The sequence below is a fragment of the Passer montanus genome, unplaced genomic scaffold, assembly GCF_014805655.1.
Source record: "Passer montanus isolate IOZ18808 unplaced genomic scaffold, ASM1480565v1 scaffold245, whole genome shotgun sequence".
NCBI lineage: Eukaryota > Metazoa > Chordata > Aves > Passeriformes > Passeridae > Passer > Passer montanus.
In genome coordinates this window covers 1-26,363 of record NW_024367093.1, presented here as the reverse complement: position 1 = coordinate 26,363, position 26,363 = coordinate 1, and the positions used below count along the sequence as shown (strand labels likewise).

General features: G+C 45.7%; 1 pseudogene; it reads left to right on the top strand.

Moving 5' to 3' along the window:
* The first annotated feature begins 3,613 nt into the window (after positions 1-3,613).
* LOC120503096 lies at positions 3,614-14,602 on the top strand (annotated as a pseudogene).
* The last annotated feature ends 11,761 nt before the right edge of the window (positions 14,603-26,363 follow it).

Sequence of the window (26,363 nt, the reverse complement as noted above, 5' to 3'; positions counted from 1 at the left end):
TTCTTTACATGTAAAGGTAATTGGTTTTAGTTGTTATAAATCTTGTGTAAAATTCCTCAAGCAATAAACACAAGCTGTATCTCAGTAATTGTCTATTGACTATACTTTCCAGTATGAATTAATTTTCAATTACAAACTTCCTTTCTTATAGTATCAGGTTGGAAGTCTGCATTTTGAACACGTAAATATTCTCATCTTGTGCAAATTTGTCTCACATTATACTGGAAGAAGAAGACAGAGATTCATTGAGCAACCATCAGTCTGAATATCAATGCAGCATGACAATAACAGTGCATGTCAAAACTCAGGTTTCCTCTGCAAATTCCCAGACAGCAACGAAGACTCATTTCCAACCCTAATTATTTTTATTGCTGTTACATTGTACTCTTCTCTGCTTCATCTTTAAAAGTTAATGGCTTGATTAGGAAGGGGATCCTAAACTCAGTCAAACTTTCACAACAGCAACTGACATCTATCCCTACTTAACTGGGAGTATTTTAGGGAGAGAGTATGGAAGTAAGAGGGGTAGGATAGGCTGAGCTATCATGTCTCTTTCTGCAAAGGACTACAGAAAGACTTTCACAAGTGTTTATCCGGATTTGGGTGCCCAAAGTTTGCTGATGCTTTCAGAGTCCCAGCATACTCAATTGCAATTTTAGTTGTGGGATACTTTTCATGTAAAACTAGCTGAACCCCATCTTCCAAATCCACATGACTCACCCAGCACCACAAAGTTTGGTTATGTATAGGCCATGATGAGGGAGATGACAAATATCCTCCCACATCATATCTGGGGAAGAGATGCTGGCTTGGGGCCTGAAAACAGCCAGTTGACCTGCTGGAGAGAGCACCAAAGCCCTCTGGGGGGTGAAAAAAATAGAGATGCTGATTCAAATGGTACAAAATGCCATAAAGGGCTATTGCTGCCAGAAAAAGAGGTCTCTATCCTTCTTTCTTGTCCCTTCCTCATAGCCATGAGCTCCCACCCTCCCCTGTTCTGACTCTGGCTCTAACAATTTTATTAAATAAAATAGCAGAAAACTCCTACCACTCTTTCCTCCCCTGAGACATGGGGTCTTAAGAGCTCCAAAGGCAGCACCAAACTAATGGACAGGAGAATACATCCTGGAAGGGAAGGCTGGAACGAGCTCCGACCCCAGTGCCACACGTACGTGAGCTGCCTTTGAATCCTTTTCCTCAAAGGCTGAGGCATCCTACTTCTACAAAGGTCTTGTAACACTCAGAGAGAGATAATCCCTTGTGGCTTTCCACTAGCTGCCCATAGGCTTTCCAGTGGGACTCTGGATGCCCCAGATTTCCTGTGTCCTTCCCGGAGGAGGGTCTTGGATGCCCCATGGCCTCTAAAGGCTCTGGACATGTACATTAAGTCACCTGAATCTCCCCACCAGCTATCTCACGTGATGCCACTAAATTTCAGTGACTTTAAAGGGCTGTATTCCCTCCAAGAAAAGGGGATATATTAGCTCTTAATTATTGCATAAAGTGTGAAAATGTAGAAGTGTGTTCAAAGCAGTTCCAAGTAGGAGCACATTGAATGGTTTTTAAGGTATAAAATAGGAACCAATAAACAACAGATTTCAAGCTATGTGCTCAGCACATCTGCATTTCAAATTTATGAGTTCTTATTCAGGAATATTAATAAGTTTAATGAGTGCAGTATTATCATGTTTCTGATAGGGAAAAAAAAGAATATGCAACATATACACATATATCTGTAGATTATCCCACACTTGGGTATTCATCTAAAAATAGGTATTTTTCTAGTCTCTGGTATTTGCCATAACTGAAAAAAAGAAAAAAAAAAAAAAGGAGAAATAAAAAGATCAATACTCCCTGTGCAGGAATCCTGGGAATGGGACTGAAAAGAACATGATGGTACAGGCACATAAAAGTGAGGCTTGACCATGTCACTTGACCACTGCAACATGAAAAGCTCCATTAGTGAGAATTGTCCTTTTCCTTCTCTTTTCCTCCCTGTAGGATTTGTCCTTCAGCCTGTGAAATAAAGACTTCAGCAAACAGTGCCACCATATGGGCCTTCAGTGGAATTGTATTCATTCACTGGTATCCTAGAAGGAAAGGGAAGAAGAAAAAGAAAACCCCACACTTCAGCATTTCTGTTAATTTCATCCTATCTTTTCATCTCTGCTCTGAAAATTCTCAGCAAGAAACTGAAGATTTTATAGTGTCTTACATAATAAGGTGAAAAGACCTTGGTTTTACTTTTCAGTGCAATAACGTGGTGCTTGCAAATTTCTCACTTCAGGTTAATTGTCTCTTCAGAACGCGTGACCCACACTGCCGACAGGCAAAATAAAACAGTTCTGTACACTCCTAATGGATTTACTTAAAAGGATGATGTGAGAAGTCAATTTACTTTTGATTTGTCTCAACCCTGGTTATCAGAGGCGTGTGGGAGAGGGGTTGCACATGTGATATGCCAAGGAGGCAGCTAGGAGAAGATGGAGGAAAACCTTGTCTCTGGGGAGACTTTGCCTGGCAGCAGTTCATATCTCACATGGGACAGGCAGTCAGCAGGGGAGCACCAAAGACACTGAACCCTCCAAAGACACTCTGCAATGGATGGCACAACGTCTCTACCGATGGACTACAGTGGGACATTGGATTGGACCAGCAATCCTGTCAGCAGGTGCACTTTGGGAGGAGCCAGGGGCATAAAAAGTCACAGTGTCATAAGCCCTGGGAGCTTTTGAGTCTTTTTTGCCCTGGCCACAGCCTACCTTTTGGGTCTCTTGCCCTTGCTGGCTCTTGCTTGCCTTTGTGTCTGTCCTGCCTCCCTGTGTCCATGACCAACACCCTGCCTGCTTCATCTCTGCATCCCTGCCTGGGTCACCTGCACCCAGCCCTGCCCACCTCTGAGCCTGACCACCACCATGATCCTCACTGCAACCCTGTCCAGGCCTCTGGACCTCCTGCCTGAGTGCTCCCTTGCCTTGCGTCCAGTCACCTGTCACCACAGGAGTCATTCCCAGGCAGGCAGCAATGAGAGCTCTCCCCAGCCCCTGGTGGTAAAGCCCTCTTTTTCCCTCTGTCTCCCCTGTCTCTCCCTCCCATTTTTCTTCCTCTTGCTCTGTCTTTTCTAGTCCTCTTTAGTAAGGCAACACCTTTTCATTTTATTTTTTTGTCATCAATGAATGGTTCTCAGATACAATGCTTGCCACGTTTGGCTTAATTTCTTTCCTGACTGTCTGAGACAAGAAATCCTGTTCACTTTGGTCAACAGTAAGCACTCTGGGAAAGGTTTGGCTAGCAGAAAGGTACAAACCTGTAACCAGAGATCAGATTGTATGGCTGGCATGTGCTCATGCATGAGGCAGTGACTGGCTGGGGAGGTACATGGATCAGAGCTGACTGGATAAAGGGACACATGAACAGTGACACTGCAGTGGCAGGGAACCAATGCATGCTTGTTTGGGTTAAGGTTAGACTATAAAAGTGTTTAATTTGTTACAATAAACAACCTTCGGGACAAGCAAGGAGGTCCGTGTGTCTTTGTGCCCCATTGCTATGCCTGACCATCTATTTTTAAAATAACTTCTCGCAATTCCCACAGTGAAACGTGACATTTTAATTGGTGGCAGCAGCAGGTAGGGCGGCCCTGGCCTAGGTGGACACAGGGAACTATATTGACCTCACTTCAGATGCAACTACAAGCAATGCCAGGGCAGTCTCACAGCAAAAAGATGACAACAACTTCTCACTGATCGCCTGGAACATTGATGGGTTGGATCTAGAAAATATGAAAGATCTATCTAGAGGATTCTATACATACCTGGCTTTATACACTTGCACTTTTACAGGAGGCTATCCCACCACATCTCTCTCTTCTACAGATGAAGTCAGGCAATTACACTATTATTCCAGGTAACATAGATGAGTATTTTACTGTCATCATGTTAAAGAAATGAAGAGTGAAGTTACTGAAATATCAGATAATACCTTTTCCAGTAACTACCAAGAAGAGAAACCTTTCAGTTTCACATGTGAACATACCTGGCATTAAACATTGCCTTATGACCTCTCATCTGGAGAGTACTAAAAACACTCTAAGGAATGTATAAAGCAGCTGCAAATAGTGTTAAACTAAATGCAGGAGTCCAAGTCCACCACTCTTATATTTTGAGGGGATATGTGGTGGTTTTAAATAGCTTGTTTTTTGGTGAGGAGGGAAGAAGCCAGCCACAGAAGAGATTTTTGCTGTGAGGAGTTGCTAGCAGCTTCCTCCATGCCTGGCAAAACCAATCACCAGCTAGCTTTGAGAACAGGCACACTGATAAGGCAATCACAAAATGCTAACACTTCCATGATAATATATTTAAGACAGAAACCACAGGAACATCTCTTTCTCCCTGCCCTTGGAGTGGTGGTGGTGGGGGCTGTTGGCCGCTTCCCAGCATGGCCAGCCAGGCCCCCTTCTTGGACGTGGTTTCTGGACCCTGTGCTGGCATCAGGCCATGCCACCAGCAGCTACCCTGGCACCACAAGCAACCATACAGTTGCCACCATCCCAGATTCAATAACTGACTGATTATTAATGCTACCAGTGTTTTGAAGGAGAAAATTCAAAGAAAAACAAGCGATGGTTAGTTATCTAACAATTCTTCATGGTTTAGATACTGAATGTCAATGTACTTTGTGCTGTGACCCAGTGGCCAGGAGGATGTTTTGGCTGGAAAAGGAAACTGCAGTGGATAACTTCAGAAAGTTCAGTCTCCTCTCTTGAGAACCCCGGGAGGTGAGTGAAAGGGTCTGTCTCTGCTAAATATAACTGCATGTTGTATATGTAATACAGATATAATCAAAACTGCAGTCTGCTATTCCAATCCCTCATCCAATCCAGGAGCAGCCACGTGGCCTGGACTGCGCAGCTGAAATTGGTGTGACCTGGATGGTGCCACGCAGCCATGGCAATCTCAGCATGGTTCACAATGGACTTCATTTGCTTGGCCACTTTTAGCCAGCTATGTTGCAGACAGAAAGACAAAAGTTGTGGCAGCAGCTTCTCTCTTTTGGTTCCTCACATGAATAAAAGGTGTGGAGTAAAGCCGGCAGTTGGTGTGGCTTGCTCAGGGGAGGGACATCATGATCAGCAGTGAGAGGCACAGCAAGTGAAGTCTGAAGTCCAGACGAGATTAACTTTTCAATGCTGCAGAACACTATAAAACCTTTTCAATTGATAGGTAGAAGTTGATAAGAGACAAATCTACAGACACCAATTCTCTCCCGAATCAGAGAGAAAGAAAAGGTGAAGACACACAAGAAGATCATGGCAACACTAAGGTCAGTGCAAAGGAGGGAGTGGGGAGGTGGTCCAAGTCTCAGAGCTGAAATTCTTCTGCAAGCTGTGGTGAGGACTATAACACAACAAACTATTTCTCTGTAATTCATGAAGTGCATGGAGGGATGCAGAATTCACCCACAGCCAGTGAGAAAAGTGTGCTCAGGCTGGAATGTGTGGATGCTGAGAAGCTGTGATCTGGTGAGAGGCTTGAACAGAGAGAGAAAACCCTTGCTTTCAGAGACAGAGGAAGAGGACTCTTGCTTTTATACTAGCACAGCTCAACCTTAAAAAGTGCACCCCCTGAACTAATGGCCATGGAAAAACAGAAGACTGTTCTGACTGTTGTCAGAAGACTGTTTTTTGCCCATGGCAAGGCTCACATTGTAGCATGTTGGGTGGCACTGCCATTTGTGAAAATTAAAACACACACATTGGAAAAGTTCACAATGAAATGTCTCTTTTAGGAAACACCCCATGACATAGCAAAAGAGACTCCTCTCCCTAAGCTAACTGAAGAAAGATCTTTAGAAGTAACAAATTGACTAAAAATCCCATGTTTTGTTTCCCTGCACTGTCGGTGGGAAGGTAGGAAGGGCTGGAGTGGGGAGAAAAGGTGTTCTAAAGGTTTATTCTTTTTCTCATTATTCTTTTGTAATTCTGTTAATAATTTTTTCTTAAAAACCTTTCAAAGTTTTTAGTCTGTTTTGCCCTTGAAGTGTTTTCTCCTAATTCTTATCTCACTGTGGCAGTGTGTTTTTATAAGTTTTGCAGTGGTCTCATTGTTTTATCCCCTCCTGATGGTTTCTCCCAAGCTGTTTACTTGGAAGTTTTCCTGCCACTTGGCTGCCACTAAGTGTATCCATCTCCCTGTTCCTCCTCTCCTTTCCTTGTATGGCCCTGTCAATCCAAGTTTTGCTGCCCTCCTCTCCTGTCAACCCAGACCCTCCCATTTTACTCCAGAATGTTCTGTGTCGATCACCAGGTTCAAACAGTTGTTTTATCCTTGGAGCTTCTCCTCTCCCCTGTGTTAACTCTATTGGTTTTGTCAAGGTTTATGGTCAAGGAGTATGGTTTTCCATACTCCTCCCCAAGTGTTTCCCCATTGGTTGTGCAATGTTCCCACCCTTGGAGCAGCTCTCTTTAAGAACCCTAGCTGGACCCCTTTTCTTTGCACTCATCCCTGACTCATCCCTAGAATAAATCTTTGGACTGCAAATGAGTGTCCTCTTTTCCACAAGGACTGCTTTTTTGGGGTCCCTGAGGGTTGGTTTTAAGGTGTGACCCTTCTCAGGAAGTTGTTTCTCCCCTTCTTTTTTACAGTGTGTGTTTTAAAGAAAATATTTTGTGTGGTTTTGTGGGGTGCTTAGTTTGGGCACTTAAAGAATATAAGATTTAAGGTGTGACCCTCCCCAGAAGTTTTCTGCCCAATAACTACGAAACAGTAGTAATGTGTGCTTGTGCTGTGACAGGGGAGTGGTACAGTGATCCATCTGCCCCCTTCCTGGATTTCTTAGAAGCTTTTAGAGCAAGAACCTTTGTGTCTGGACTGGAGTGGGCTAGGGGGCATTGGCACAGTGTCCAAAGTCTCATAGACTGGGTCTCAGACTTTTGGGCAAAAGCCAAGTCCAAGCCAGGGAAGGAGAAATCTTCCACTTGGGTGGTGTTTGGTGCTGCTCTATTTGCCACTGTACAAGAAAAAGCTGGTTGGCATTGCCAGGGGACAGCGGCAATCAAATCCCTGAAACCGCTAGGGCAGATACTGCAACTCCATATTGCAGACCTGTAGGGAAAGCTGGAGAACAAAAGGGCGCACAGTGACAACCTGCGACAGGTTTTAGGGGACATGCTAGTGATGGGAGCTGGCATGCTGGTCCCTGTCACAATTATGCTGAGCCCTGCCGCGGCGCTGCACATTGCCAGTGCCAGAGCTGCCAGTCCCAGTTCACTTAAGAGCACCTATTAGTGAGTTAATATGCTACATTTATACTGGAAAAAATAAAGACTGAGCGAGTCAATGGTCAAATTGAGGTCATAATTAAAATTAAATGAGTAAATCAGTTCACTGTATCAATGCAATACATAATGAAATCAAATTATGAGCTTGATAGCAGATTAATTTACTAGTCTTTGGCTCCTGCTGAATTTAAGAGAGGTGTTTTCCTTTCACTGGTGTTATACCAAGAGTGCTAGCCTAACAGGTAAAGAAAGTAAATATCCTCATAATCCTGGTAGATTTCCCTGGGAGAAATCTAACACACAATAATGGTAGCTGAAATAAAAAAAAAAAAATATATAGCTCTTGTTTCATTTTAACAATGCCTCCTTGTGGGAGTCGGCCAACCTGAGGTAACCAGAGACTTAAGGCCATAGGATAACCTTTGCAGTTAGGGTGAGGAGAAATGGCTGCTGGGAGTTTTTGTGCTAATAGAGTTATTCCATATAAGGTGGTTTTTTTTTTAGTTGCGATTAATGATTGGTTGGTCACATTTGACATGTACAGTTGTTTCTAGTTCTCTTTTATGATTGCACCCCTATATTCAGATCTACCTCATATATTGTTGTGTTTCCCCCATTTTTGGGTCCCTTGGAGTCGACCCCATGCAAGGTACACTATTGGTAAACATGGAACGTGCATTTATTGGTTATTATTTCATCTATTAAAGTTCTTTTGTTTTTAGGTATCCCAACTGACCCATCCTTTTATTTGCCACACTGCTTCCAGCAGGCCTGGTTCTCAGGTTGTGGAGGCCAAGACCACGTCCAGTGGCACCTGAACAGGGGCATTCATATTCAGGATCCTGTTGGCATCATGTCAAGCAGGGAGAAGCTGACCTATAGGCCATCCTCTTTCTGATGTGGAGTTTTCAAAGACAGGCCTGGCAAGTGAATCAGTCAGTTTGGGCATCCAGAGAAGTGGCAACCCATAGATACCTTCAGTGGAGACAGGTGAGTGGAAAGGGGGACATCCACCCATAGCTAACCAGGGCAGCATATCCAACCCCAATCGAGTTCTGCACTTTATGATGGCTTACAGTTCTCTTTTCATACTTCCTTCTCGTGAGCTGCTATAAGTAACTTAAATCATCCATATACATTCTTTTCTACATTTAACATTCCTGAATCCATCTTATGGAACTGGATTGGGGTTGGATATGCTCCCCTGGTTAGCTATGGGTGGATGTCCCCTTTTCCACTCACCTGTCTCCACTGCAGGGATCTACGGGTCGCCACTTTTCTGGATGGCCAAACCCACTGATTCACTTGCCAGGCCTGCCTTTGAAAACTCCACACCAAAAGAGAAGGACTGGGAGATGGTTTGATGGAAAAGAGAACTGTAAGCCATCATAAAGTGGGCCTTTTGTAACATCCCCAATGCCTCTAATAACTAACATCTTCATTGCAGATTTTTGGGACTCGGTGGGGGTAAAGCTTTACAATTTAAGATCCAAGAGGGATTCCATGACACTTTGCATGCTCCCCACCTTCTGTGCTACATTAGAAGTATTAAAATTGGAGGAAAAGCATTGTGATCCCAGTTCCACTACCAGCTCTTTCCAACCCAAGACTGGTCCTTGTCCCTCTGACCCTGGGACTGGAACACGGGAGGGAACCTGTCTTTCTGCATGAACAAGTTATAACTATTCTGCTCTCCTGCATCCTCCTCCTTCTTGCCCCTTGGACTACCCTGGAATGGGATACATGATAGAGAATAACACTAGTGTGCATAGATGAAGCCTGGGTTATACCAGTTACTCTGCTACCTCCACTCGGGGGCAAGATACTGAGGTTCATGTTTATTTCATTAAGTTAAATGGTTCATTCTCTTGTCCCCACCATGTTTTCCCCAAGTTGGTTTATCTGTAAATCGTAATCTCTCTTAAACCTGTCCCTCAAGCTATTCCCTTCCCTTTGTTCTAGTCCCTTCCCTGCCCGTCAAGGCAACCTTGCCCCTTTTTCCTGAATGTTCCTTGCCATTCTCTCCCTAGGCCAATCCCTGATTAAAACACCCATTTGGAAATCCCCGAATTTATGATGCCCCATTGGCCCACGTGACCTTTCCCTCTCCTCCCCCCATCCTCGTTGGTCCAACATTGTTGATGTAATCCTCTTGCTCCACCCTTGAAGTTTCCCTATTGGTTGACTTTTTGTATCCAGTCCCTGGTCTGTAACTGTGTGAACTCCATGCACTGAGATGCTCAGGGTTCTTTTGCCTTACCCCCTTCACCTGGAATAAACCTTCCCTGTGGAACCCCAAGACAAAGAGGCTCTTCATTCCTCCTTTGCCTGGTCCCTGCCATGTAACAGTATGCACTGTAGAGTTTGCAGCTCTTCAGGTTCTTTTGTGGACAGAACCCAGTCTCCAGATGTTCCCCACTCCTGTCATGGCTGCCAGAGTGCTCAGAGCTAGCCCAGGCTCCAGTGGGCTACAACCGCCCAAGATGGCAAAGGGCATGCCTTTCCATCCTTCCCTTTCCATCCTTCCTCCTTCTCTACCATTTCAACTTCCCTCCTCCTCCACCAGATATCCTGCCATGCCATCTAACAACTGCCATTTTGTCATGTCCTCCACCTGAACTACCATTTTCCCTCAAGGCTCTTCCCTTGGCTCCACCCCTTCTGTTTTGGGCTCCACCTATTCTGGGGGAACCACAACTATTCCCACCATGATTCCAGAGCCACCATTCTCCAACATAGTGGTGCCCAAGAGGCCTTAGTCCAGGCCTATGCCAGAGGTCAAGCACTGATACCCCCACCCTACCAACAATAAAAAGATTGTGCTTGTGTCTGGTCATTCTTCACCCTCCTTGGAAGATGATCTGAGCCCTTCTGGATCCAGTGACTCCATCAATCCCTTGGAGAGGATCTGGACAATAGTGTTAAAAGAGGAGGACTGGGAGATGGTTTCTAAATTAACTGCTGCTCTGTTGCAGTATAGAACGGGAGGTGCAAATCCTAGATGGAAGTAACATACAGAGAAGTAAAGAACTGTGTAAAGTGGATAAGAAATAAGGGAGAGAATTGCCTTAACAACCTAGTACAGGCTACCTTCACTGCACATGGTTAACTGTGGGGGCTGAAGAATCAACCAACAAAGGGCTTGCTGTACTCCCCTGGAGGGCTAGACGTTGAACCAGATACTTTTAGTTAGGGTGAGAAAATCTCCCACCCAGAGGCCTTTGCGAATTGTGTGCTGATTCGTTCTCCCCTTTATCCTCTCCCCATGATCCCAAACCCTTTTACTCACCCCAGGGGAGATTGGTGGGTCATTGTTGCCAACTGGCACAGGGTTGCTGCCATCTCCCTGACACCCCCCCCACTGCCTCTCTCCCCTTGCCAGGATGGTACTGGCCGTGCAGCTCTGGGCTTTTCCTTAAACCTTCTCCCTACGCCCACTTACTCAGTTGCATATCCTACTGGTACAACCTCCCCACAAGATGGTGCGAGCAATGTGACCAGCCCCACCATCATTTTGTCTCCCCCATATCCAAGTTTTCCCACCCTTGCACCACAAAATGGCCACTTTCCCATGTCTACCTCTTCTCTTCCCATGCTTCCCACTGTGTCCTGCTCCTCCTCCCTTCCCACGTCTTTGATGGGTGTAACCACATCAGGACGCTCCCCTTTCCACTGGGAAACCCTTCCCCATTGTGGACCCCATCCACGCCCCCTCCAACCTGAGCTCCTCCTCTGATGGCCCCTCCACTTCTGGTTCCCACAAAACCGGGACTGGAAGTCGGAATGATGGCTACCGGAAGGAACCCATCTTGGCTTCCAATGCCTTGCACAAACAGGCAAGCTCCAATTGCCCAAAACAGCCCTGCGCTGTCATGAGGCACCCTCCATCCTTCCGAGGATGAAGGCAATGATTTCTCCTACTCATATTGAGATTTTGAGTATGAGTTTGACTGGGACAAGATTCAAACAGAGACGACTCGGACAGTGTTGCAGTGCATTGTTCAGTTCCATTAGAGTTGGTTTGTTCTGTTACCCCTCCCTGTTAAATGGTTTGGTCCTGGTATTTTTCAATCAGTTGATAACTTGGGAAAAGTTCCGGGTCCCTAGTTGAAAACCCCCTCCCCTTTATCCTCTCCCCATGATCCCAAACCCTTTTCCTCACCCCAGGGGAGATTGGTGCGTGGTTGTTGCCAACTGGCACAGGCTTGCTGCCATCTCCCTGACACCCCACAACCACCTCTCTCCCCCTGCCAGGATGGCACTGGCCATGCAGCTCTAGGCTTTTCCTCAAACCTTCTCCCTATACCCACTTACTCAGTTGCATGTCCTACTGTTACAACCTCCCCACAAGATGGTGCCAGCAACGTGACCAGCCCCACCATCATTTTTTCTGCCCCATATCATACTACCCTCCCCGTTCGCTAGCCGGTGTGTCTATTATGATTTTGTTCCCTCCTAAGTTCTCCCTCATTGGTTACTGTATTGTCCCCACCCTACTGTTCTGCCCCCTTTATATACCATTGTATTCCCTTGCCCCTGGTCTTCTCTCGGCTCGCTCCCCTGGAGACAATGAACCTTTGGACTTTGCCCCTGAGAGGAGTCCCTCTTTTCTTTACTCTCTTTGCCTGTTTGCTGCTTACTGCTGCCTTCTGCTGAGGTGCTCCCCGGACGCCCCGGCGCATCTGGGAAGTGCCCTCCCAGCTGTCAGCTGCTGTGCCCCAGCTCAGCCGGTGCAGTCTCCTCCCCGAGCCAGGGGAGTAGACGATTTAGACAGCACCGCGGCAGGACAGGGGACTCATCCCTGTCGAAAAAGATCCTAGCCTTCCCTATGTTGTCTAGGTGTGATAGGGCAGGGACAAACATCACAGTGTGGGAATCCCTTCATTATCTGGAGTTGCAGGAGCTGTGCAAAGCAGCTGAGGACCATGGCTGAGGCTTGCACTTTTTTAAAAATTTATTCAAAGCCACTTTGTTAAAAGTGAGATTCAGTTTGTATTGTGTTAAGGTTGCGTTGATTATTTTAACTTTGGGAAGGGGAGTTATCATTTTAAGGAGATTAGTCAATGTTCTTTGCAAGTTCTAAAGGGTCCAGGATATAGCTGGGGGATGGCCCAAAGGGGCAGAATAACATCCAGAAACATAGTCAGCGCAATAAAAGCACAGCTGCGGAAGGAGATTGGATGAAAGATCTAACCAATAATTCGACACACCAAGGAAATGATTGGTCAGGAATGAATGACAATAAAGACCAATAGGAACACTAGAAATAAGCCAGTCACTGCATGGATCCAAAACCCACCAATCCTGGACCCAAAGGGGGGTTATAAAATTGAGGGTTCAGTAGAGTTTGGGGTTCTTTTGAGGAATTTGCTTCCTGGAGAACCCAGTGTGTATATGAGGTAGACACACTTATTTTTTTTTTTTATTTGTTGCCTGGGAGTCTAAGGCTATATCAAGCCTTCCATCCCCTGTAGCTCTTTTTAAATAAATGAGAGCCTTTTTCTCTGAAGAAAGTCTGGCCTCCTTTGTCCATAACATCCTCATGGTTTCACATATGACATCAAAAGTCTTATAAGCTGCCTCCTTTTCCCAGCAGAATATATGCTGTGGGAAAGGCAGTGCTAAAAACATCTCAAACAATTGGCTGATGCATATGCAAAAGATGCAAACAAACCTAATTTAACATTACAACAATTAGTGGGGGAAGGTGACTTTCAAAAGCCTTGAGACCAAGCCAGAGGTTTAGATGAGATAACTTTAAAAAACATTGCAAATGCTGCCAAAATGTCTCTTCTTGTTACCCCTGATGACAAAGTATCTGCTCAATGCTTCACCAACATCAAACAAGGGTCAAGTGAATCTTTTATGGAATACATAGACAAACTTAAATTAGTTATCGAAATGCAAGTAGAGACCCCAGAGGCTCAAAAGGAACTTTTAATAAAGATAGCCATGGTAAATGCCAATACTGAATGCAAAGAAATTCTAAGGGTCCTTCCCCTTGACCCGGAACCCACCATTGAACAAATGGTTGAAGCCTGTGCTAAACATGCCTCCACTAAGAACACTGTCGCTTTAGCGGTTGCAAAGGGGGTCGCAGAAGGCATGGCCAGTGCCTGTGCTGTGGCAGCAAACCAGGACACTAATTGTTGTTCCAACTGTGGTGAACCAGGACATTTTTTTAAAGACTGTCCAGAGAGACTTTTTTCCCAGGACCAGCACCCTCATCCCACCAACCACCAATGGCCCCTGAGAATGAACTAGCACCAGCAGCATTCAGGAAACTTCAAGCAGAGCACAGGACATCAAATCAAATGCCACACTGCTCCATTCCACCGTCGAGAGTGACCATCCCGCCTGCAAGACCTACTGGCAACCACCAAAAGCAGGGAAGTGGACCACACAGAGATTTGTGAGACATCTCAGCACATTCAGAAGACCCAACACATGGAGCGCTTCGGATGGAACTCAGTGCCAGCTGGTAACCAGACTGCCCACCCACCTTGATAATGACTGTGTTCAAAAAAAACCCACAGGAAAACTTGGTCCACTGAGGGGTCCTTCAAACATTTTAATTCTTCGGGACACTTTTAATGGTCCTAAACAAATTTATGTGGTTCCAGACTTCAAGCAGAGCACAGGACATCAAATCAAACGCCACACTGCTCCATTCCATCATCAAGAGTGACCATCCCACCTGCAAGACCTACTGGCAACCACCAAAAGCAGGGAGGTGGACCATACAGAGATTGGTGAGACATCCCAGCACATTCAGAAGATCCAACAAATGGAGCGCTTCAGATGGAACCCAGTGCCAGCTGGTAACCAGACTGCCTACCCACCTTGACAATGACTGTGTTCAGAAAAACCCACAGGAAAACTTGGTCCACTGGGGGTCCTTCAAACATTTTAATTCTTTGGGACACTTTTCATGGTCCTAAAAAAATTTACGTGGTTCCAGAGGTATAAACTGTTAACCCAGGAGAAGAAATACTTACAAAGCTTTCCTGCATAGACTCACTGTTTTTTCTTTCTAAAAGGACTCCGATGGTACAGGCCTTTATTTTACCACCCAACTGCCCAGAACAGGTTCCTCTCGACCCTACCACCATGTGGGCTCAGGCTGTGGGCTCCAGCAAACTGATTGTAGAGTGTGGCCTGTTCTGTAAAGGGGAGAAGATCCATCGCCCAAGCAGGCTGGACACAAGAGCAGATGTTACCATCATTGCCCGCTCCGAGTGGCCAGCCAACTGGGAACTTCAGCCTGTGGCAGGGATTATTTTAGGGACTGGATATGTTACAGCCTCCATTCACAGCAAGTGAAATGTCATCATAGAGAAACCCGAGTGAAAGATGGTGACCATCAAGCCATTTGTAGTGAGGGTACCAACTGCCCTCTGGGACAAGGATGTTTTATCCCAGTGGGGAGCCACTTTGAAAGTCCCCAGTTGGGATTTTTAGTGGAAGGCTGTGGCATTGTGTGTTTTTTCTTAATGTCATTATTGTTTTTTATTAGTAGAATGTTCAATCTCCTGTTCCCCGCCCCCATCCGGGATGTTTTATCCCAGTGGGGAGCCACTCTGAAAGCCCCCAGTTGGGATTTTTAATGGAAGGCTGTGGCATTGTGTGTTTTTTCTTAATGTCATTATTGTTTTCTATTAGTAGAATAGTTCAATCTCCTGTTCCCCGCCCCCGTCTGAGTCCCTCAGAATGGTTGCTTCCCAAGTTGTTTACCCCCTGTTTTTCCCACCACTGGGTTGCCCCTCAAAGTGACTGATCCCCTGCTCCTCCCCTAAAGTCCTTATATATGTGTGTCAATCCCTATGGTGCTGCCCACTCATTGTAACCACCCCCTTTTCTTTCTACCTTATATGTGTGTGTCAATCCCTATGGTGCTGCCACTCATTGTAACCACCCCCCTTTCTTTCAAGAAGATTCTGTATCACTTATCCCCAGTCGTTGATTTGTCCCCGAGGCCTCCTCCCTCCCCTGTGTAAATCCTCATTGGTTCTATTGTATTTCATACCTCTCCCCATACATTTGCCTACTGACTATCTTATGTTTCTACCCCTTACACCCACTCCCTTTATAAGGTCTAGCCAGACCCCTTCCCCCTTTGACCCTTGTCCCTGACCCCGTCTGGGAATAAAGCTTCTTTGGCATTCACACAAGTGCCCGTTCTCTCATTCCGTCACCTTGGGACTTCGTGGCTTACACCAGTCTGTGTCACCCACGCCACAGACTACACCACTACCAGGGTATTCTCAGGAAGAGAGCCTGGGAGTGGCTGCCCTTGTGACCCCCTCTGGTCACACGGGGAGCATGTAGCTGGCACCTTTCTGCTCCAATGACTGCAGTATGAGTCGCAGGGGGCCACTGAGGAATGCGTGAAACTTACTATCCCTCAACTCAACTGTGAAACCTACCATCCCTCAACTGTGTTATAAATAGAATAAAATTTAAATTTTTTAGAGATAGAGTGGTTCATTAAGCTGTGAAAATGTCTATATAAGGCTGAATATTTTATTAATGCAAGTCACAGATTATAATGGGCTGTATAAGAAACCAGTGCTGTTGTGTATATATGGAGGGGGAGTGGAACTGGGGAAGAGATGAGGCGGCAATCTTTGTGAAATAACAGAGACATTTCCAGAAACATTACATCATGAAACACAGCCACAACTCGAACCAGGATTGGAAGAGAGACCGGCCAATAAGGGGCAAGAATGTCAAAATGATTGGTCCAGGGTGACCCAAGTTATAAACCAATCAGAGACTGAAAAATGGACCTGTCACAGCTGGGATCTGAGCATCCCAATCAGCTGACTGAAAAGACTTTAAAAAGGCATGAGGTGCCCCGCAGCCAGGTCTTCCTTCGAGCCGGTTTCCCTGGAAACACCCCATATGGCAGCTACGTTGCTCTAAGTTGTTGATACAGTCTCTGGCTTATGTAGAGATAAGTTGTTTGTTCTGTAATAAGCAGGCTTGCCTTTTTCTCATGTAATAAATAGGATTACCATTTTCTCAAGCAATAAGCCTCCTTTTCATTCTTTAAAATTTTATTTTTTTAAGCCTGTCAACAACTGGGGCCTTGTCCAGGATCTGCCACGCCCAGAGGCAGGCCAGGAATAGGACCTCAGTTCAGGATGCAGCCTCTCTTGTGTGTCCCTTCTGTCACATAGGGAGCTTGCTGGCCGTCTTTCCAACGCTCTGTGACTGCAGGTGAACCACAGCTGGTGCACCACTGTGGGGCTTTTCTCCACAAGGACAAGCCCTCCGGCTGAACTGTTCGTGTGGGCATCAGCCCTTGGATTTATAGTTCTGGCAGCATCAACGCCCCTGTGTGAGCACACCGATTTCTGTCTGGTGGTGCTCCTGGGGGAAGAAGACACAGCCTTCCCTGTTGCACCTGGGAGGACATCTTCAGACCTGAGGACCCTTGCTACAGCTTTCTTTCTAGGAGTCAACGGTTCAGTAAGTTTCCCTGGTGGATTGGGGGCTGACCCAGCCAGGAACATCCTGGGTGGTGGGCAGCCGTGATCCCGAGTGCAGGGACACGCCGTGCGCAGCATGAGCAGTCTGCCGCTGCTGACCTTCTAGACCCTTTCTGGTTTTTGTTTTTCCTTTCCTGTAGCAAGTGGATGAGACCTAGGCTGAGTGGACAACATGGGTGTTAGGTTGTCCAGCCAGCAGAAGGAGATTTATTTCCAAGTTGTGGGTATCCTACGGGAGAGGTGAAACATTTTCTAAAAAAACATTGAAAAGGTTTATGCGTTGGATATTTTTTAGTTTCCCGCAAGTTTCTGTTAATGAAATCAAAACAAAACATTTTTGGAAATCAGTTGGTACAGCTTTGACTGAGGGCACAAGAAGAGGTGACCCTGCAGTCAAGGATGGATTTATGAAATTATTTCTTTTACTTTGGGATGTTGTAAGAGATACTGATTGCATTGATCAGGAAACAAAAAAATGTTCTTTAACGTTGTCCCCAGCTTCTGCCAGACCCTCTTGTTCCCCTCCTTCATCCCCAGTACCTTTTTCCCCTACGCTGTGTGGGCAGGGGGGAGCAGCCCGTCCTCAGCAGACGCAGGGCTGCCACCATCTCCCTGGCTCCCCCAAGCCTCCTCAGTACCTTTGCCCGGACAGTGCTGGCCACACTATCGGGGATTTTACCCCTAACCCTTTTCTCAGTCCCTCCTTCCCAGTTGACAAACACAATTGCTCCAATTCCCCAAAACTCTTTCCTTGATTACCCCGGGGAGGTGTCCCAAATGGGCAATCGCTTTGTAGCGGCAACTTCTCCATCTCCAAATGGCCGGTGCCTCATGGCGGACGCTTCTCCTCCCCAAAATCGTTTTCTTCCTGTATCTGTCCCAAACCCCACCTTCCCTTTTACTAAGCCATCCTCTTCCTTTGCAGCACCTGACCCAGCCTGGTCAAAATGTCACTGCATTTCTGTCGTCATTTCCCGTGTTGCTCTACCTTCTACCCCTGTTGCTCCACCTGCTGCAGTACCACCTGTTCCACCCCTCCCTACCACGTCGTCCACAGACTCCACCTCCTTTCCCATTACATCACCTATTTCATCCAGTGTACACACCCAAGTCTCCACCCCCCGATCACAAGTCTCCACCCACCGACTTCCTGTTTCCCACGCCCTGGGTTCTGGTTCCCACAGTAATGCGGGTGCTGGGGATCAGGAGCCTACAAGGCAGGAAGCAGGGAACAATGCAGCCCCTCTGTTCCTGGCCCCAGTCACCTACACCAGGGGAAACCCGAGGTGGGAACCCCTCTCACATGACAGTATAAGAGACCTCTGTAAGGCAAAATGAGAATTGAGCCAGAAAAGTGAATTTTTTTGAAGTGTATTGAGAGCAACCTTTACCAACATCCTAGTCCCTACTGATTTGAAATGTCTTTTCAGTTGCTTGCTTCCACAGTCAGAATACAAATAATGGGAAAGAACATGGAGGAGGTTAGCAGGGGACCTCCTTCCGGATATCTTGCAGAGTAACTCTTATGCTGCCGATATTGAGGGAGGTGAAATCACCACTGACCACCTTATTGGTGAGGGTGACTGGAGCCAAGTGCAGAAGCAGGCGGTGGGAATTCCCAGGGAGGTGCTTGATTTATCAAAAGGAGCTGCAGAGAGGGCATTTCTCAGCATGCCTTCTAAAGAACCCATAATCCCATATGTCGCTCTTAAGCAGTCTGTTGCAGAACCATTCACCGACTTTGTAGATCGCGTGAAAGCAGTAGAAAAAAGAGTAGAAGAGCCTCAACTGCAAGAGAAACTAGTGTTAGAGGTAGTAACTATGAATGCCAATGAAACCTGCCAATGAGTTCTTTTAGCCTGACATACGTCGCCTCCATCAACCTTAGATCAACTGATTGAGGAATGCACTAGAAAAGTAGTACTTTGGTCAGAAAGATATCATCACCAAGAACCAATTCCAATCCAAGATTGCAGCTGCGACATCCAGCCCACAAAGGAGACTTCCATCGGGCACTCCTCAACCAGATTATAGGTGTTTTCACTGTGGCCAGGGATAACATTTCATCAGCCACTGCCCCTTTTTGGGGACAGCACCTCCAAAAGAGGGGGGGGGGAGCAAAAAGAGAAGAGGTAGAAGCCTCTCATCAACAAAAAACCTAACATTTGAGCGTGGGCATGCCATGTGACAGAAATGGGGCAGGTCACAAGGCAGATGTATATACTAATACTACCTGCCAGCTAAAGACTCATGACAAGCGGGAACCTTATCGACTAAGACTCACAAAATCTCTTCTTTTCCTACCCAGGATTGGATTGAGATTGGAGCAGAGCCTCAACTTGTCCCACACATTTGGCAAGCAGAGACCCATCGTTGCATTTTGTGTCTTGACTGCAAGTATCTTGTTGTTGGGGTCACTAAACACACCGCTAATGAGACTGAAATCGTTCCGGCAGTCCTAACACTCGACCCGGAGCACTTCCCTCTCATGACATGCTGTATCCACCCCCCACTCTTCCTGCTGGAGGGCCAGATTATCGCACAAGCCATTCCTATACCATGCTTCATGTGCGATGATCTGGACCTCTCCGTTTCTTATGCTGAAACACTGGAAGAGGAGAAGCCCCTTGTGTGGTGTGGCCTTAAGAGCGGGGAGCAGTCCATTCAGCTCCAGGGGATGATGGACACGGGAGCAGACATGACAGTCATTCCACCACACAAATGGCCACCACAATGGGAGCTGCAAAACGTGTGCAGCACAGTTTCAGGTGTGGGAGATTCAAAACTGGCACAGCAATCTAAGAGCATAGTACAAATTATGGGGCCAAACAGACAATTGGCCTCTGTACGTCCATTCATTTTGAATTCTAAGTTTATCCTGTGGGGAACAGATGCCATGTCTCAGTGAGGGGCCAAATTGGAACTGCCAGCCCCCATGGTTTTTAGGCGCGGCCACTGAAGAGCGCTCTACCCAAAACTTAATTGGCTCACAGATACACCAGTTTGGGTGGAGCAGTGGCTGTTGAGTAAACAGAAATTAAGTGAGCTCACCCAGATAGTGGAGGAACAATTAGCAAAGGGCCACTTAATTGAGACCAATAGCCCCTGGAATTCTCTGGTATTTGTCATTCAGAAGCTGGGGAAGAACAGGTGGCGCCTCCTCCACCACGTGAGCAAAATCAATAATGTCATTGAAGACATGGGATCTCTTGGCCAGGGATAACATTTCATCAGCCACTGTCCCTTTTTGGGGACAGCACCTCCAAAGGAGGGAGGGGGTGCAAAAAGAGAAGAGGTAGAAGCCTCTCATCAACAAAAAAACCTAAGATTTGAGTGTGGGCATGCCCCGCGCCGTGACAGAAATGGGGCAGGCAGGTCACAAGGCAGATGTATACACTAATACCACCTTCCAGCTAAAGACTCATGACAAGCGGGAACCTTATAGACTAAGTCTCACAAAATCTCTTCTTTTCCTACCCAGGATTGGATTGAGATTGGAGCAGAGCCTGGACTTCTCCGACACATTCGGCAAGCAGAGACCCATCGTCGCATTTTGTGTCTTGACTGCAAGTATCTTATTGTCGGGGACACTAAACACACCCCCAATGAGATTGAAGTCGTTCTGGCGGTCCTAACACTCAACCTGGAGTGCTTCCCTCTCATGACATGCTGTATCCACCCCCCACTCTTCCTGCTGGAGGGCCAGATTATCGCACAAGCCATTCCTATACCACGCTTCATGTGCGATGATCTGGACCTCTCCGTTTCTTACACTGGAACACTGGGAGAGGAGAAACCCCTCATGTGGTGTGGCCTTAAGAGCGGGGAGCAGTCCATTCAGCTCCAGGGGATAATGGACACGGGAGCAGACATGACAGTCATTCCACCACACAAATGGCCGCCACAATGGGAGCTGCAAAACGTGTGCAGCACAGTTTCAGGTATGGGGGGTTCGCAACTGGCACAGCAATCTAAGAGCATGGCACAAATTATGGGGCCAAACGGACAATTGGCCTCTGTACGTCCATTCATTTTGAATTCTAAGTTTATCCTGTGGGGAACAGATGCCATGTCTCAGTGAGGGGCCAAATTGGAACTGCCAGCCCCCCAGGGTTTTTAGGCGCAACCACTGAAGAGCGCCCTACCCAAAACTTAATTGGCTCAAAGATACACCAGTTTGGGTTGAGCAGTGGCTGCTGAGTAAACAGAAATTAAGTGTGCTCACCCAGATCGTGGAGGAACAATTGGCAAAGGGCCACTTAATTGAGGCCAACAGCCCCTGGAATTCTCTGGTATTTGTCATTCAGAAGCCGGGGAAGGACAGGTGGCGCCTCCTCCACCACCTGAGGAAAATCAATAATGTCGGTGAAGACATGGGATCTCTTCAGCCAGGGATGCCTTCCCCTTCTATACTCCCCCAAAATTGGGAATTGGCAGTCATCAGTATAAAAGATTGCTTTTTTCAAATTCCCCTGCATCTGGCTGATGCGCTGTGATTTGCCTCCTCTGTACCATCCATCAACAGAGAAGCTCCCATGAAGTGCTAACACTGGTGTGTTCTCCCACAAGGAATGAAAAATAGTCCAACCATCTGCAAGTGGTATGTCACAAATGTTCTGTCCCCAGTACGTGCCAGGGCGGGAACTGTCTAATCTATCATTATATGGATGATGTTCTTGTTTGTGCCCCTGACGGCAATGTATTTGGCAACATCCTGGAGGACATTATTACAGCCTTGTCAGTGGCAGGGTTTGAGTTGCAGAAGAAAAAGTACAGTACCTGCCACCTTGGAAGTATCTAGGCCTGGGAAATTACCAATAAAACTATCACACCCCAGAGGCTGTTGAAAAACGACAATCCGAAAACACTACGGGACCTCCACCAATTGTGTCGGTCTTTAAACTGGATCAGACCCTGGCTGGGGCTCACCACAGGGCATCTATCTCCTCTCTTCAACTTGTTAAAGGGGGAAGAGGAATTGGATTCCCCAAGGGCACTGACCCAGGAAGCCAGGACCGCTCTCGAGTTCAGTCCACCTTGGCAGACAGGCAAGCCCATTGATGCCATGAGGGTCTGCCATTCCAACTCATTATTCTAGGTAAGCTGCTGCACCTCCAGGGGCTGATATTTCAATGGGACACAGACCGAAGGGGTCCCCTCTTAATCACAGAGTGGGTGTTCCTTGGTCACCGGATGTCCGAAAGTATCACAAGGCCACAGGAGTTGACGGCCCAGCTGATCATGAGGGCTAGGGCTCGTCTGCGACTGTTGGCAGGGTGCGATTTCACATGCATCCATCTCCCTATCAAAGCATCTACTGATGTTTTGACAGGGAGATGGATGCATGTGAAAGCTGACCAAAGAGACTTTGGGCTTTGGAGCATTTGCGCAGGGAAAACGAGAGCCTGCAGTTTGCCTTGGACAGCTACCCAGGTCAAATTCAAGTTAATCATCCTGGACATAAACTGTTTGGTACTGAATTCAATTTGATCCCTAAAAGTGTTCAAAGCAGATACCCACTTAAGGCACTGACATTTTTCACAGATGCATCTGGAGGATCCCACAAGTCTGTGGTGACTTGGAAAGATCCTCAAACTCAGCAGTGGGAAGCTGATGTAAGAGTTGTAGAGGGCTCTCCACAGGTCACTGAGTTGGACACAGTTGTCAGGGCCTTTGAAAGATTCCAAGAACCAATCAATATAGTAACAGATTCGGCTTATGTAGCTGGTGTAGTGTCCAGGGCAGAACACACAGTGCTAAAAGAAGTGTCCAACCGGATCATTTTTGGCTTGCTCTCATGACTGATTCATCTGGTTTCCCACCAAGAGCAACCCTTTTTTGTGATGCATGTGAGGTCACACTCCAACCTCCCAGGTTTTATTGCAGAGGGTAACAGCAGGGCAGACACCCTAGCTATGCCATTGCAGCTGGCTGGACAACCTAACATCATCCAACAGGCCAAGCTAAGCCATCAACAGTTTCACCAAAATGCTCCTGGTCTGGTCCGCCAATTCCATCTATGGTGTGACCAGGCCAAAGCAATTTTGGCCACATGGCCCCAACTGTCAGGAGTCCATTTTACCATCACTGGGTTCTGGAGTAAACCCCAGAGGCCTCCGCATTTGTGAGGTGCGGCAGACAGACTTCACACATATTAGTGAGTTTGGAAGATTCAAGTATGTCCATGTATCAGCAGATACTTTGTTGAGTGCAGTCTTTGCTTCAGCCCACACATGAAAGAAAACTGTGGATGCAAAAAAACATCTACTGCAGGCATTTGCAACCTTAGGAGTCCACTCTGCCATTAAAACAGACAACAGCCCAGCCTATACTTCCAAGGCATTTAGTGAGTTTTTGCAAGATTAGGGGGTTCACCATCGGACGGGGATTCCATGCTCCCCTACTGGCCAGGCTATAATAGAGTGGACACACCGGACCCTCAAGCAAGTCCTCCTTCACCAGCGGCGAGATGTCCACACTCTAGCTCCGCATCTCCGGCTTTGCAAAGCCCTATTCACTATTAATTTTCTTAATTGTGCCTATGACAACCCTGAACCACCAGTCCTATGTCACTTTCAACAGCATCAACAACTGAAAGTAGAAGAGAGACCACCTGTATTGATAAGAGATCTGGACTCTAATGTAATACAAGACCTGCACAAACTTATTACTTGGGGGTGTGGATACGTGTGTGTGTCCACATCCTCCAGAGTTAAATGGGTCCCTAGAAAATAGGTTAAGCTATATACTCCAGCGCAAGAAGAGAACTTACCTGCAAATCCAGCTCCAACATTAACAGACGACCCAGCAGATGATTCAGTCGCATCCAATAGCACCACAAGGGAAAAGGAAACCCTTAGTACCTTTCTGTGTTTGTACCTGGTGTCTTCCCCCTTATACCAAGTGGCATTTCCTTCCTTGGTACCTTTTTCTTCTCATCTTTGTCCCTACTTTTTTTCAGGCATCCACCATGGCAATTACTGCAACCGCTACCTACATCTGGCTCCTATGATCTCCTATGAGTCCTCAATAGATGCGTGGATTGTTCCACAGCCCAGAAAAAATGTATGGGTGACCCTTGCCCATGCACTGAACCAAGACCATCTTTGCTTATCTACGCCCACAGAAAACTTATCTTTGCTTATCTAACCGCAGAAAATCCAATGTCAACTTGCCTGGTAGGGATTCTGGCAAAAATATCAGAATAGCCAAGCACCATGAAGGAAATGCAGTCAGAATTCAATGCAAAAAATCCACCTAACCAGTGGGCAGGAATCTACAGGTTTCTAACTGGGGGATGGTTAATTATGCCCGTTCACCGGTGGTCAATCCCCTAATCCTGTGGAGGAAATGGGTATATGATCTCCCACACACAGACACTGAGCCCCAGGAATTCGAGCTACTGCGCCCAGCAAAGGTAAAGTTCTGTATGCATTTTGAATACCAACTGCAAGCCCACAAGAACATTAAACAACATAAGATTGAGTTTAAGGCCGACACCTGGTGCAAGTACCTAACGCAAATTAAAGCTCCATCCACAGATGATGGGTAGGCTCGCAAATTGGATAAGGGTATGTTCCTCATTTGTGGAGACAGAGCATATTGAGTTCCTAGAGTCTGAGGGAGGGAAGTGTCTGGAGGATTCTTCCTTCAGGAAGTAGGGCCTTCAGCAGCAGGGAAAATACTCCTAACCGGAGACCAACCATAGGGACCCACCGGTTAGGGGAGTGTCCTCCTTTCTGATACAGGTGGGAACGGAGTCCCATCCTAGGGGGAGTAGGATCCTGACTCTCTGCATGTGCAGGGTGCTTGGGGTGGATTGGCCAGGTGGACAAACCTGGTTTCAGCCACATTGGATTAATTTGATATCCTGATAGCTTTTATTTGGATAGTCTTACTTTGATTCTATCTGAAGTATTGAACTTAAATTTATTCTATTTCAAATGACTTGAAATTTTTATCTTGTCTCTTTATCCATAGTTTGATTAGACAATTTTTTTAAAATCTAATAGTTTTATTCCAATTGTTTAATTTTCTTAATTTAAATTTGAGCCATATTACAATTGTAATTTCAGATATCTTATTTCAATTGTAATTGTTTTATTGGATTACAATTGTCATATTTCAATTACCTTACCTCGAATTTAAACAGATTTCAATTGCTTTATTTAGTTGTTTTATTCAATTTAATTTTTAATCTCAATCACCTGATTTTAGTTATTATATTTTAGTGAGATTTTAACTGTCTACTCACTTTAATTAGAACATGCTACTCTGCTTTGATTGCTTGTTTCAAATTGTATTGAATTTCAATTGTTTTATTCCAATTATTTTTATTGCAATTAAGAAATTTTAATTTATTTTATTGGTTATTTTCCATTAATTTAATTTGGATTGTTTTATTTAAATTCAATTGTTTAACTTCAGTAATTTCATTACAACTGTCTTAATTCCAACTGTCTTACTGGATTTCAAAATTTTTTTTTGTTCAATTCCAATTGCTTAATTTTGTTTTATTTAGTTTCAATTGCTTTATTTTGGATTGTTGTGTTCCAGTTTAATTGCAATTTATTTTGACCAATCAGGATTCCAGCTGCTGTATTACATTATTTTGTCAAGAGTAATTTCAATTGTCCTATTTATTTCCAGTTGTGGTGTTAAGTTTCAGGTTGTAGCTAGTTTCCCAGAATATTTCCCACAAATCTAGTTGTATTCAATTATAACAGTCCTATTGGTGGTTCATTAAAAAGTGTAGATCCTTTCTTTAGCTTGTTCAAGTGATCGTTTGTTAGATCAGTTGGTTATCCAGTTAATTTATAAATATGGGGCAGTGTACTAGTAGAAACTAGTAGGAGAAAGGCTAAGAAGAGTAAACTGAAAGAAATCGCACTCAGTAGCCCCTTGGGAGAAATGATTGAAAAATGGGAAGGTAATGAGAATTTAAAAGATTTGGCTAAAATCAAAATGATACAGTACTGTGTGGAGATATGGCTGAAGGAAGTTCTTCAGTAAGGGCCAGACTACTGGTCTGGGTGTGGTTCAAATGACAGATGGCTGTGTTTAGCTTTAAACAAACATGTGGATTTGAGGAATAGTGTAAGTGAAAAAGAAACTAAGTATGCAATCTGTTGGTTAGAAAGTAATACTCTAAAGGAAAAAGCTAAAGTGTATGAAGGACATTAAAGACACAAAGGAAAAGCCCACAAAGAAGTGGGACCCTTTAGATTATCTTCCACTCTATTCCCCTCACGCTCTTTCAACACCTCCACCTATCCAACCTACCCCTTCAACCTCTCAAACTCCTCCCCCTATTCCCTCCACAAAATCAATAGAAAGTACCTTAACAACCTCTAGACAGACAGCCATAACCCCTAGCTCCAGTATTAGTATTTCGCCTCACCCTCCAAACCTCCTAATCTCAGTTGCTAATCAACCTCCTCCCAATAATGTTGTCTTAACACCTCCAAGGCATGTAAGGGGAACAGAGATTGACAAGAAAGAGGAGTCAGTAACAAGTCGTGAGTGGCAGATTTGTGTACAAGGAAACAAAATTCAAGGTTGTTGTAGTGGTCTGTCAATTTTTCAAAATT